General features: G+C 42.6%; 1 long non-coding RNA gene across 1 annotated transcript in view; it reads right to left on the reverse strand.

Annotated features, from left to right (window-relative positions):
* LOC105540232 overlaps positions 1 to 4,202 on the reverse strand; it is a 106,658-nt gene extending 102,456 nt beyond the window's left edge. The window contains exon 1 of the long non-coding RNA XR_001006170.1: positions 4,103 to 4,202. This is a non-coding gene — a long non-coding RNA (uncharacterized LOC105540232). The remainder of the gene's footprint in view (positions 1 to 4,102) is intronic.
* Positions 4,203 to 11,280: the final 7,078 nt, after the last annotated feature.

Below are 11,280 nucleotides of genomic sequence, written 5' to 3' on the forward strand. Positions count from 1 at the left end.
TGAAAAAAAGAACGTTCTCCCAAAATCATCCACAGACCTTGAAACAGAAAGGAGAATTCTACGTTGAACGAAAACGCAGTGAGGTAAAACGCCAAACCACAGGACAGGGAAAAGTCCGCCAGCCCAGGGCAAACGGAGCACGGCCACTTGTGGGGAGGAGCAGAGCGCGGACCACAGACACCAGAGGCCACAGACACCAGAAAGCCCAGTGTGAGGGGCCCGTCCTACAGGGCTCACCACAGTGGCACTGGAGGCATGGGCTGTCTACTAATTTCCCCTGATCCCGGGTCACAGTCTAGAAACAGAGGTAGAGTTAGACGTGGGCCACCAAACCCACCACAGCCAAACGGCAGGCTGGGGCAGAATAATGGCTGCTGGAGACCGAATATGACTCTGTGGCTCTATCTTGTCCTAGCCAGGGACCTGGCCCTCCGTGAAATGCTGCCTCTACCTACAAGGAAAGAGATGGTTCAGGAAAAACAAAACATAGTCTGAAATGAGGAATCAGAATTAATTAGAAATGCCTTCAAACAATGCAAAATAAGCAGAGTTACACCAGTCCAGTCCAGAAAGTGCATCCGAAACTGTAAAATGTGGCCATTGAGAAGCTGAACCAAATATTTTATCATTATTAACAGCAACAGGCCAGGCGCGGTGGCTCACACCTGTAATCCCAGCACTTTGGGAAGGTGAGGCGGCTAGATCATTTGAGGCCAGGAGTTCGAGACCACCCGGGGCAACACAGTGAAACCCCACCTCTACTAAAAATACAAAAATTAGCTGGGCGGTGGTGGCACTTGCCTGTAATCCCAGCTACTTGGGAGGCAGAGGCGGGAGAATTACTTGAGCCTGAGAGACAGAGGTTGCTGTAAGCTGAGACCATGTCACTGCACTCCAGTCTGGGTGACAGAGTGAAACCCTATCTCCAAAAAAAAAAAAAAAAAACCCACAACAAAAAACAACAACAAAAGAATGCAAAATAATGAAACAATCACCACGCTGAGCCAGAGGCCAATGGCCAACCACCAGATCACAGGCAGGCTACGAGGGGCTAGTCGCCCTCTGCCATCTGCTACGGCACTGCAGACACGTGAGCAAGCCTGGGCGAGATTAGCAGGAACCAGTCTAGACCATGGGAACTCTTCAGCAGATCCTTAGGTTAACAAACTGTTGCTGTTTTAAGTGACTAAAGTGGGGATAATTTCCTAATCAACAGAAGCTAACAGACACTCTTGGAAATGACAGATTTGAAATAGATGTGGAATGTCTCCCCCATCACCTATGTTCCATTGCCCTTGGAACAGGGGGGCTGTTAATTAATATGTGGCTTGTAGCTTTGTGTCTAGAAACAGTATAAAAAATTGTTGGGAAATCAAGGCTGTGGTTTCTGATTATCCAGGTGGCCCACAAGCACCCTGACTCTTGTTTGTGGCAGCCACACAGGCCCTGGATAGGTGAGAGGGCAAAGGGAGCTGTGGGTGCCCCAGGGCACCAGCTGTGTCTCCTGGCCTGTGTCCACCTTTAAAGTCCAGTAAATGTGGCATCAGATTAAAGTTGTCTGTGTCTTGCAAGGCTGATGGCAGCTTGAATCTGTAATCACAAGGTCAGTGTGTAGCAGTATTCAATATTGGAAGAGCTGAGACCTGTGAAATTTTGCACCAAGAAATTGCAACCCAGAGACGTTATACCAACTATTCTTTCAATCAAGTCTAAAAGCAACACAAACTGATTTTTGAATGTTTAAAAATATGGGAACATTGTTTATATGGAACTGCTTGAAAAATCTAGCAAACAACAAACATCAGTGAACCGATGTTGATAGGGTATGAAAAGTTGCAGCCAGGGGCCTGGTGATGAGCATGGAACCTGTCTGATGGTGGGAGAACTCAGTGAAAGAACAGGAACAGAATGTCAGCACCACAAATGTTAAAACCATCGCTGTGATCTGACTACTACGGAGTGTTCTGTGTGGCATCACTGATTTTCTTCTCTTTAATACACAGGGCAGAAAAAGCACAGAAGTAAGAAAAAGGAACAGAAAAGAAAAATTAAGTGTGTGATTCACAATGAAGATATACCAGTTATGAACTGTAGAGATTAAATAACAGAACATCAGTGCTCTTAAAACAAAAGTAGGCTGGGCGCAGTGGCTCACACCTGTAATGCCAGCACTTTGGGAGGCCGAGGCGGGCAGATCACGAGGTCAGGAGATCAAGACCATCCTGGCTAACACGGTGAAACTCTGTCTCTACTGAAAATACAAAAAATTAGCCGGGCATGGTGGCGGGCGCCTGTAGTCCCAGCTACTCAGGAGGCTGAGGCAGGAGAATGGCATGAACCCGGGAAGCGGAGCTTGCAGTGAGCCGAGATCACACCACTGCACTCCACCCTGGGCGACAGAGCAAGACTCTGCCTCAAAATATATATAGATATAGATATAGATCTACAGATCTATAGATAGGGTATGAAAAGTTGCAGCCAGGGGCCTGGTGCAACTATATATACATATACATAGATATATAGATCTGTAGATCTATATATAGATATATAGATAGATATAGATCTATATCTGTATATAAATATAGAATGCTTTTTTCTTCAAATTCCACAGATCATAAAAAAGACTATATTTCAGACCACAAAACTTCAATGATTTCTAAAAACTATTTTTTTATTCTTTAATTAAAATGCAGTGAAGTTAAATAAGCATTAAAACTCCAAAACGCTACAAAACATACAGTTTTTGAAAGTTTTCTTGTATCATTAAGGGCCAAAAACGTTGAATATTTGTAAAACAACTGACCACATATGAAAACTTCTGTATGACCCAGGTAGATCTGCACTCAGAAGAAATTCTAGAGCCTTAAATAATCATATTAATACAAACAAGAAAAAACTTTAAAATATCAACAAAATATAGACAAAAACATAAAAGACAGACAAAAAAATAAAGGCAGAACTTAGTGACTAAAGCAAAATGGTAGTAGTAGTAGTACTTTTTAATTCAAGAGCTGTATCTTTTGGGAAGAATTTAATAAGTAAACTACCTTATTGAAGAAAAAAAACAGAGAATATAGTGTCAGGTCTCTAAGCTGAAGCTCAGCCATTATAACCCCCTGTGACCTGCACATACACACCCAGGTGGCCTGCAGGAGCCAAGAAGTCTGGAACAGCCAAAGAAAAACACTACAAAGAAGTGAAACAGCCAGTTCTTGCCTTAACTGATTAACTGACATTACAATATTTTACTGTTGTGACTTGTCCCTGCCCTACCTTAGCTGATCAATCGACCTTGTGACATCCTTCTTCTGGACACTGAGACTTACGATCTCCCCACCATGTACCCTGTAACCCCCTCCTCTGCTAACAATGGATAACCCCCTTTGGCTGTAATTTTCCGTTACCTACCCAACTCCTATGAAGCAACCCCTTCCCCATCTCCCCTCGCTGACTCTCTGTTCGGACTCAGCCCATTTGCACCCAAGTGAATCCTGTTTGGTGATCTCTTTGCACGGACACGCCTGACATATAGATAAGCACATAAAGCAAGAAATACGAAAAGGTCAATCACAAATAGAGACCCCTGCAATGGACCACTAAGACTACTTAATTTCATGCAAAGAACAAACCCAGGCTTTGCCTAATCTCCAGGACCTGGGGGTCTGAACCTGAGAGAGGGAGGAGTCCCTTCTCCGGACCAGACAGTCCTGGACAATCTGTAGGTTGAAGGTTCCGTTCACATGTTCCTATCTCACGTCTCAGAGACCTTCCTTCCATTGAGTGCCCTCACTTTGTGTAGGACCCTTTTTAGGGCTGAGAATTTAGCCTATAGTGAGTTAAATCACAGTCTCCAAAAAGATATATCCATATTCTAGTCCCCCAAAACTGTGCCTGTGACCTTATTTAGGAAAATGTTCTTTGCAGATATAATTAAGGATGTCAGGATGAGATCATCTCGGGTTATCTAGGTGGGCCCAACATTGAATGACATACAGAAGAGAAGGAAGAGAGTGTAAGGCCATGTGAATATCCAGGCAGAGGAGAGTGTTGCAATCAAGAATCCAGAGAAGAGAAGACAAGGGTATGTTCCAAGCACACTTACCCAGTTTCTTGTTCCAGGCAGTTCTCTGTGTTGAGCTCTTCTAGGGCAGAACCAAAGAGTACTGAAAGTATTGTTGTCTCTCTGGACCAAAGCCTGTACTGACCACAACACAAAGGCCTTCTTGGATTCACCCTCAGCCCACACACAATCATGTGGGTCCATGGCAAGAAGAGACATGAAAAGACAAAATGAAAGAAAAGGGGCCTCTTTGTCTCAAATCCCAGAGAGCTGAAATCACGGCCTTCCTTCCGGATCAGGCTGAATGGTGGCCCCTGGGGAGGTAAGTCCGTGTCTTATTCCAGGAACCTCTAATTAGACCTTATTTGGAAAAAGGGTCATCAAAGATATAATTAAGGCTTTGAGATTAGATCATCTTGGATTATCTGGATGGGCCTTACCTCTTTTGAAGACACACAGGAGAGAGTGATGTGGTCAGTTTTAACATGTAGGTTGTAATTTTTATTCAAGTATGGTGAGGCTGTGAAAGGAACATAAATATCTCAGGACCCCAAACTCACTACACCAAAGGGAAAAGTGAAGCTCAGTAACTGCGTCTTGCAAAAAACTGCCTTCCATTTTGTTCCTAAGTAGATAGCTGTGAAGACAGAAGGCCTACGTGTCTCCACCAGCGGCCTCCTTCACAAATTGCTCACAAGGAAATTCCACGTGGGCCCCAAGATCTTTACCCTAAAACAGAATTCTATTCTATTTCACCTTGGCATGCAAACTAACAGCTTATCTTCAAAGGTACCTTGACAAACACAGGCCTAGAGGGCATCCCTTGCCTCACCTGAGAGGAATGTATATTTGAGCGCCTCCTCGATGTTTACTTTATCTTATGCAAAAATGCAGACACACTGAGCACGAGCCAAATGCACAATTCACTGTTCCACTACCCACTGGTTTCACAGGTAAAATGTAGATCCAGAAAGTGTTACTCAAAGCCTCCAAAAACTGTAACCACTTACCGCTTTTGTCTACCTTCTCTCTTTTTTCCCCCTTTCCTCCACTGCCCACCCCTCTTCCCTTTAAATCAAGAGTGTCCAATCTTTTGGCTTCCCTGGACCATACTGGAAGAATTGTCTTGGGTCACACATAGAATACACTAACACTAACAAAGCCGATGAGCTAAAAACCAAACAAAGCAAAAAACGGCAGAAATAAAAATTAAAATTTAAAAAATCCCATCATTTTAAGTGAGTTTACTAATTTGCTAATTTGTGTTGGGCCTCTCTCAAAGCCATCCGGCTGCGTGCGGCCCATGGGCTGTGGGTTGGACTAGCTTGCTGTAAATACTGGAGTCCTCAAACCCTGTTTGCATGGCCACACTGGTGATTTACCTTGCTTTATATATGAAGTTAAGTTTGTAAATATTAGTGAACATACCTAATAATTTATTTATAGCATTTGCGTCTAGAAAATGCTTTAAGTCTCAGTTTGTTAGCCAATGGTGTAGTCACTAGCTGTATTTTTAAAATAAAAAATGCTATTGGTAAGTTGCGACTACTGACCTGGCACTAAAAATGTTTAAACTTACATATTTTTGTCCCAGGAAAATGGTGATACTTTTCTGATTATGAAACAGAGACATGTGTATCCACGTCCTGCTTGTTATAAAGACCCACACAAGGCTGGTGATAGAGGCAAACTCTTCAGGAGCTGTTAATGCTGTTACTACCTAAGTCCATGCAGTTGGGTCTGGAACTGATGAGCAACTCCTATTCTCAGTGGAGGTTTCCCTGCAGTTACATCCCTCTCCTATCCCTATCCCTATCACAGCTCTCTGTGAAACGCCAATCTTTCTCTTTTACAGGGAAGAGCGTGATTAAAGTGTCCTTGTCTCCGTACTGGAAACTGGCCCTGACCAGTGGGGCAGCACGTTGAATTATGTGATAAATAATTTATGAACCTCGGAGGTCTGGTGTGGGGAGATACTCACCTTTTCTCCTTCCGTGCACCACAGGTCATGCGTCGGCACCAACACAGGCCCATGCAGTTCTGCCTCAAGGTGGGTAAAGCTACACGTTAAACAAACCCAGCAGGCAAGTGCGGCAGTGGAGCTCTGCGGCCCACCAAGACCACGTCTGGGAATTTGGGTGCAAACTGCTTTGACCAGGAACGTTGGGAGATTATCACAGATAAGAGGTGTTGGGGGCCGGGCGTGGTGGCTCAAGCCTGTAATCCCAGCACTTTGGGAGGCCGAGGCGGGCGGATCGCGAGGTCAGGAGATCGAGACCATCCTAACACGGTGAAACCTGGGAGATGGAAGTTGCAGTGAGCCGAGATCGCGCCACTCACTCCAGCCTGGGTGGCAGAGTGAGACTCCATCTCAAAAAAGAAAAAGGTGTTGGAATTCCTTTTTATAAATGATAGATATTACCACAAAATGACAAAAATGGAAAGTGGTTTTGAACGTCGGCAAAACTGCCCGAGAACTTTAATTAGGACAATGTCGCCCCAACGACTGCCTTCAAAACCGTAACTTTCAGAAGAATGCTCTGGGCACCACATGTGCCGCATGAGGCTTGTTAATGCAATTTCCACTGTAACAAATAGCCTCAAAAAAAATAAAGTTGCACATGCATCAAATTTGCTTTTTAAATTATACAGGATATAAAAGAATTTTATGGCCAGATATATTGACCAGAGCAAAAACTTTTAACAGAATACAGAGAATAAACAGAAACCATTCATTTATACATTATTCACAAATATTCCAAGTTCTTGTTTATATTATTTGCCTTTCATAAAAAGGTTAAATAATAACACACTGTTAACAGAAAAACTTTAGCTGAATTAAATTTTGGGGTTTTTTGAGACGGAGTTTTGCTTTTGTTGCCCAGGCTGGAGTGCAGTGGCGCAATCTCGCCTCACTGCGATCTCCATCTCCCAGGTTCAAGCAATTCTCCTGCCTCAGCCTCCCGAGTAGCTGGGATTACAGGCGTGCACCACCACACCCAGCTAATTTTGTATTTTTAGTAGAGACGGGGTTTCACCCACGTTGGTCAGGCTGGTCTCGAACTCCTGACCTCAGGTGATCTGCTCTCCTCAGACTCCCAAAGTGCTGAGATTACAGGCGTGAGCCACCGCACCCAGCCAACTGAATTAAATTTAAAGGAGTTTGAGCAATTAATGATTCATGGATCAGCCCCCAGAATCGGAGCAGATTCAGAGAGACCAGCACAGCCACATGGTGGAAGAAGATTCATAGACAAAAAAAAAAGGAAGATGATGTACAGAAATCGGAAGTGAGTTACAGAAACAACTGGATTGGTTACAAGTTTGCCTTACTTGAACAGTTTGAACACTCAAACAATGTATGAGTGGCTGAAGTATGGCTGCTGGCTGGATTGGCGATTGTTCCATCAGCGATTGTTACAGGTGCATACTCCTAATTTTCAACCTTGTCGACCTATTAAGTTAGGTTATGGTTCATCTACAAGGACTCAAATGTAGAAGTATAGTGTCCTTCCCAGGCCATATTTAGTTCGCTTTAACAATAGATAATTCTTTTTTACAATTTGAAGTGGATGTGTTCTTATGAACTATTCCTTACATTTCTTTATATTAGAAATTCCTAGCCTTTAAAGTAACAAATGATACCGTTAATTTATTTTTATTAGTGCTTTCTGGGCAGCAATACTGTAATATTTATTAGAAACTCATAAATTTTATCTTAAAAAATTATTTGATAGTTTGATAAGATGTGATTTTACGTTTACACATTAAAATTGTAAGTGCTTTAACATACATAATAATAATGGTCTATATTTATAAAAACAGTTATTAAGAAATGTCCAAAAGTACATTGAAAAATGTGGGGCATTTATGATTTTTTTCAAAGAAAGATTCACTTTCATAATTGTAAATCAGAAATTGTAAGAAAATCAGACATGTCTATTTAGGTATTTGCTTATTATGTGAGTAAACCTTTATTGTGGCAACTGCAGGATAAGTAAAAAGGAGTAAGACAGAAATTATCTTAAAGATGTATTTTATATATATATATATATATATTTTTTTTAAAGACAGAGTCTTGCTCTGTCACCCAGGCTGGAGTGCAGTGGCATGATCTCGGCTCACTGCAACCTCCACCTCCCGGGTTCAAGCCATTCTCCTGCCCCAGCCTCCCGAGTAGTTGGAACTACAGGCACCCGCCACCACGCCTGGCTAATTTTTTGTATTTTTAGTAGAGACAAGGTTTCACCATGTTAGCCAGGATGGTCTCGATCTCCTGACCTCATTGCCCACCTTGGCCTCCCAAAGTGCTGGGATTACAGGTGTGAGCCACCGAACCCAGCCCTGTTCACAATATGTTAACAGACAGATTGTAAATAATATTATAACGTGGTAAGATGACAAAACAAAACTATAGATAAAATTCTACAGGAGCAGCCAGTAGAAAGTGATAGATTCTAACTAAAGTTTAGGAAAGATTTTACTGTAAAAATATCATTTGAGGTAGCTTTTGACAAGTCAGTCGAGCTTCATACACAGAGAAATTGGGGAAAAGGGAGGGAATAGCAGAGAGATGAAAAACAAGGCATGGTTTAGTTACTACAAATATTGAACTTGAGTTAATGCACACTGTAAAATTTGCACACTACCCACCTAATGTACACAAGTAGATGACTGAATAAAAGGGCTAAAGAAACAGTGGTAAAATAAAAGTATTAACTTATCTCAACAGTGGGTTTTTTTTCCTATTTTATTTGTTTATTCCTGGATGGATTTAGTGGATTCCTCTCTATGTCCTTTTACTCCACCCACATCAATGCATATCTGACTGATTCGTAAATGCCAGCATGTACATTTTCTGCATGAGGGCTTTCTCCGACTCTGAAACCTTCTTGGCTACATTTTCTAGGCCCAAAATGCTGGAGAGTGATCACGCATAGGTAGAGCCACAACCAATGGCTGACGGAAATTGGTGTGTAGATATTACAATTCCCTCACTCAGCTACACATTTTACCGTGGCTCCTCGGTTTCCACAGGAGGATTAAGCTCCTGTTGTCCACAGTGATGACGCCCTTGAAAATAAAGCCTTTTTTGTCATTATTTTCTCCCTATCTCACTTCCTGTTCTTCTCAGATCATTGACAAAATAAACCATTTGCACTTGAATGTCTATTTTGGTCTGGGTCCCAAATTGAAATGTACGTTGGGATAAAAGTACATGAAATAAAATTAAATTACAACAGCAAGAAATAAAGTTTATTTATTGTCAGCCAGTGAAACTTTGAGGTCGTTTGCTTGGAAGAATACCAGGGTCTGTAATGACTAAACAATAATATATTAGAGAAAAGAAGTCAACTACAAAATTGGGATAAAAAGCATTGTGTTATAAATAACAAAGAAGACACTTGGAAAACAGGTGCTTCTATTTACTGTCTGAATTCACCATGGACACAGGTTGGGCCGAAATGTGGAGATTTGGAAAAGAAAGGAGAACACCACAGGTTGTTCAGCAGAAAAACAACACAACCAAATTTTGGATGAGTGTGTTGAAAGAAAACTAAAAGGAAGTGAATCTATATAAAGATGAGCTCAATTTCTTAACTGAACCCACCACTAAAACCTGCTTATCCACTGAATCTTCTGTGTCATTAAACATAACCACTATTCTCCCAGTCACCCGAAGCACAATTGCACCATTTGCTTCTCCCATCCCTTTACTCCGGCCTCTCAGGGCCACTCCCCACCCCTACTCAATGAGCAGATCTTACCAATTCCACTACCTCGGTATTTCTCAAATCTAGCCCTCCCTTTCACTCCATGCCTGCTCTCTCAGTCAGATCCTGACTTTCTCTTGTTTGATCCGTTATAATATCTTGGTTCCTACACTTTTCTCCTTGAATCCTGTGTACATCAACTCTATCTTCCACTGTGAGAAGTGACTGAAAACATACATCTGACCAAATCATTCCCCGCGTTAGCACCTGGAAGCAGTCTAAATGACGGTCCTCAAGGAGAGTGAGAAAGACAATCAGTTGAGATGTAGCAGAAAATATTAGCAACTTTATCTTTTTGTTTGTTTATTTTGAGACGGAATCGTTCTGTCACTCAGGCTGCAGTCCAGTGGTGCAATCTCGGCTCACTGCAAGCTCTGCCTCCCGGGTTCAGGCCATTGTCCTGCCACAGCCTCCTGAGTAGCTGGGACTACAGGCACCCACCACCATGCCCAGCTAATTTTTTTGTATTTTTAGTAGAGACGGGGTTTCACCATGTTAGCCAGAATGGTCTCAATCTCCTGATCTCGTGATCTGCTGGCCTTGGCCTCCCAAAGTGTCAGGATTACAGGCGTGAGCCACTGCGCCCGACCAACTTCATTTTTATTTCATTCTATAAAACAAAATAATATACTTACATGTAATACGTGGAGAGACCACACAACGTGCAGAGAAATTTATAAAGACATACAGATACATTAGAGGTGACTGCTTGAGAAAGTTTTACTGAATAAGTGTATAATCAAAAAATTCTGAGGCCTGCTGCTCACACCTGCAATCCCAGCACTTTGGGAGGCCAAGACAGGTGGGTCACAAGGTCAGGAGTTCAAGACCAGCCTGGCCAAGAGGGTGAAACCCCGTTGGTACTAAAAATACAAAAATTAGCTGAGCATGGTGGCGGGCACCTGTAATCCCAGCTACTCAGGAGGCTGAGGCAGAGAATTGCTTGAACCTAGGAGGCATAGGTTCCAATGAGCTGAGATCGCGCCACTGCACTCCAGCCTGGGCAACAGATCGAGGCTCCGTCTCAAAAAAAAAAAAAAAAAAAAAAAAAAAAAAAGTCTGGAGCAACTAGTATAAAGGCTAAAATCTGAGTTCCTTAACACGGCATGCATAGCAACCTCCAGCTTCAGCTTCCTGTCGCTCCACACAAGGAACTCTACAAACTAGTAACAGCAGTTTGTGTTTAGTTCCTTGATTCACATCGCGCTATCTTATGTTTCTCTTTGTGTCCTTCCATCAGAAACACTCTTTTCACGTGTTTTTGAATGATCTTTTCAAGGATATTTGCATTGTGAACAACCTCGGAAGGTAAGGAAGCTTTTCAAATTCAATCTCCTGCAAAACCGCATTCAGTGACCACATGTTCAAGAACCCTCTCCTGAACTTTCACGACAGGCTGAGTGCACCTCGGTGCGCCCGCAGAGCACCTGAATGTTGCTGTCACTG

The sequence above is a fragment of the Mandrillus leucophaeus genome, unplaced genomic scaffold (assembly GCF_000951045.1).
Source record: "Mandrillus leucophaeus isolate KB7577 unplaced genomic scaffold, Mleu.le_1.0 Scaffold217, whole genome shotgun sequence".
In the NCBI taxonomy this organism is placed as follows: Eukaryota; Metazoa; Chordata; class Mammalia; order Primates; family Cercopithecidae; genus Mandrillus; species Mandrillus leucophaeus.